Source organism: Theobroma umbraticum, unplaced genomic scaffold (assembly GCF_002168275.2).
Source record: "Theobroma umbraticum cultivar Fairchild unplaced genomic scaffold, ASM216827v3 scaffold_44.0, whole genome shotgun sequence".
Classification (NCBI taxonomy): Eukaryota; Viridiplantae; Streptophyta; class Magnoliopsida; order Malvales; family Malvaceae; genus Theobroma; species Theobroma umbraticum.
Window position 1 is genome coordinate 8907815 of NW_018397255.1, and position 2627 is coordinate 8910441.

At 33.0% G+C, this 2627-nt stretch overlaps 1 protein-coding gene across 1 annotated transcript in view; it reads right to left on the reverse strand.

Annotated features, from left to right (window-relative positions):
- Positions 1-2627, reverse strand: part of LOC110429153 (zinc transporter 8-like) — a 9905-nt gene that overhangs the window by 2083 nt on the left and 5195 nt on the right.

A 2627-nucleotide genomic window follows, 5' to 3' on the forward strand; every position in this document is an offset into this window, starting at 1 on the left:
GAAGAGAGGCATCAATGAATAAAGCATGTGCTTCAAAAGTAGCAACACAAAAAGGCAAGGCTAATTGCAGTGCTTCAGAAAGACAAAACAAGTCGAACAGTTTAACCAAATGTAAACTCTGTACCAAGATACAATAAGAAACTGATAGAAAGAAAAACAGGAAAAAGAAAAAGAAAATATAAAAAAACAGTACCAAGAAACATTTAAAGACAAAATAACAACAAATAAAGTTGCACTACTTAATATAATAAACTACTTGGGTGGTAAAGGGCATTTTCCAGGAAAGTAGCAAGGAATACAGAAGTTAAGGCTAAAGTTGCCTTCTTTACAAAGTAGCATCTAGGAAAATCTTTAGCCATGGATAGCCTACGAAAGAGGAGAAGCCCTTTAAAATAGATGCCATCTACATCAAAATTTTTATCCTTTAGTTACCAAAATTTAGTAACATAAATTAAATTGAAAATTTCTAATATACAAAACCAGATTAACAAAACTTTGTAATGATGCAAATGCACTGTAAGAGAAATACCAAACCTGTTTCCATCAAAAGCATCACCAACATAGAAATACCAAACCTCCATTACTGTTTTTGTTTCTTTACAAGGTATCAAACTCCAAGTTGTTTGTTATTCATTGTTTACTACCCATATTTATTGCCCCCATAGTAGGCACATTTGTTTGGGTTATTATTATTAAGCCTACAAAAAAGGGAGGGTGTTACGTGGCATTATTTCACATGGATTACAATAAAACTAGTAGCAGCTTCATCCTATTGTCATTTGGTTTTAGTACAGATACATTTCTATGTAAAAGATTATCACATCCAAATAAAACAAATAAAGAATGTCTCAAAATTTTTCCCAAAAAAAAAATATGCCTCATAAATTGGCAATATTAAGAATTTCCAGACCAACAATCAAGTCCTCAGCAGAAAAGCCCTGTCTCAAGTCTTACTCAGTGAATAAAAAATTTAGAGGGTCAAAAGAACAAAAGAAATAAAAAAACTATTATAAAGGGTGGCACTGCTGTTCCAGGGAGAGGGGCTGAGGGGTGCTTGGGTTGAAAAATTTCAACCAAAAAAGTGGAATAAAAATTCTATTGTTTTTCAAATATCAATCAACATTACCTTGTTCATTCATTAATAAAGATTATAACTGCAACATAATTGCATAAAAATGGCATAATTCTACTTACTTTCCCTTGAAAAAGATCCAGATCTATCACCAATAACTCCGGGATTTCTTGGTCCTGTGACAACCCTATTCAACTGTAGAAAAAAGAGAACTGTATTAAAATCCAACCAACATGAAAGGACAACGAAAACAAAACAGCAATGGTAGCAAAAGAACAACAGAAAACAAACAAATATGTGCATTTGGAGATTAATAATTACATGCATGCTAAGATATTCAATCTTCCAACATCAGGGAAAAACAATGGCCTTTGAGGCAGTCTTTATAAAACAAAATAAATAAATAAATAAACAATGAAAACATCATCTTATTCAAAACACCAAATATGAGCTCCCCACTCTCCCATTTTACACTTGCACATACAAGGACAAAAGAGCTTTCACATCTCAACCCATAATTGTTGGGTAGAGGAAAAATTCCTTTTTTCTAAGGTAGTCCCACAAACAGATCCAGCAGAGACAAAGTGGGACCTAGGGCTCAAAAGGATCATATCATCCGGCTATAAACCACGAGTTTTAATCCTATCCAATCATCCCCATCATTCTTATTTCAAAAATAAAATGTATATCATTCTAATTTGAAATTTTAGACATATTAAAAGAGCTACTCTTATAATAGGACAGATACAGACAAAATATTGAGTGTATTTATCAAGCAGTTTTCACTCATAAAACAAGATAACAAGTTGAAAATCCTTAACATGCAATAGGTCTAACGTTTTTAGCAGCTTTTAAGCTTTCAACTATAGTTCCAAGTAAAACCCAAAAGCAAAGTCTACAACAAGTCAAAATGGTAATCAACAACAAAAAATATAAAGACCAGTCTAAGGATTAGAAACAGCTATAAACCCTATTAACCTCGGGGCAAGACCTTAATAAGACTTAACAAGAACACATGCAACTTGCACTAGTCTCAAGTCAATTACTCCTTAGACCAGTTTGAGTGGGTCATAAGCATAATCTATTGTAGTACTACTCAAAAGTCCAAAGATGATCCCAGCTGTACCCAACCTTGTCTGATTCACCCAGCATTCCCACTTGTCCGACCATTACTAAGCATTTTCTGGATATCAAACAGACCTATCCCATGGATACACAGGAAATAAGGTAGTTTATTAATTTAATTATACTCACAACTAAAAAATATAAGAAACACCATCTGAAGGAAAATACATCAAATGATTGATCAATGGAAGGAAACTACATCCAACAATCTTCTTTCAGTTTTTTCTAATGTCTTAAGGCTTTAGAAATCAAAATAGGTGTTCACATCATAATAATTGATCAATGGAAGGAAACTATATCCAAGAATCTAAGATCACAAATCACAATTGATAAGTTTGTAATTATCTAGTGTCCGCATCATAATAGGTTATGCAAGAAAATTAGGCACAGATCACAAACTACCCACAATTAACATTCTGGACCCCAAGTC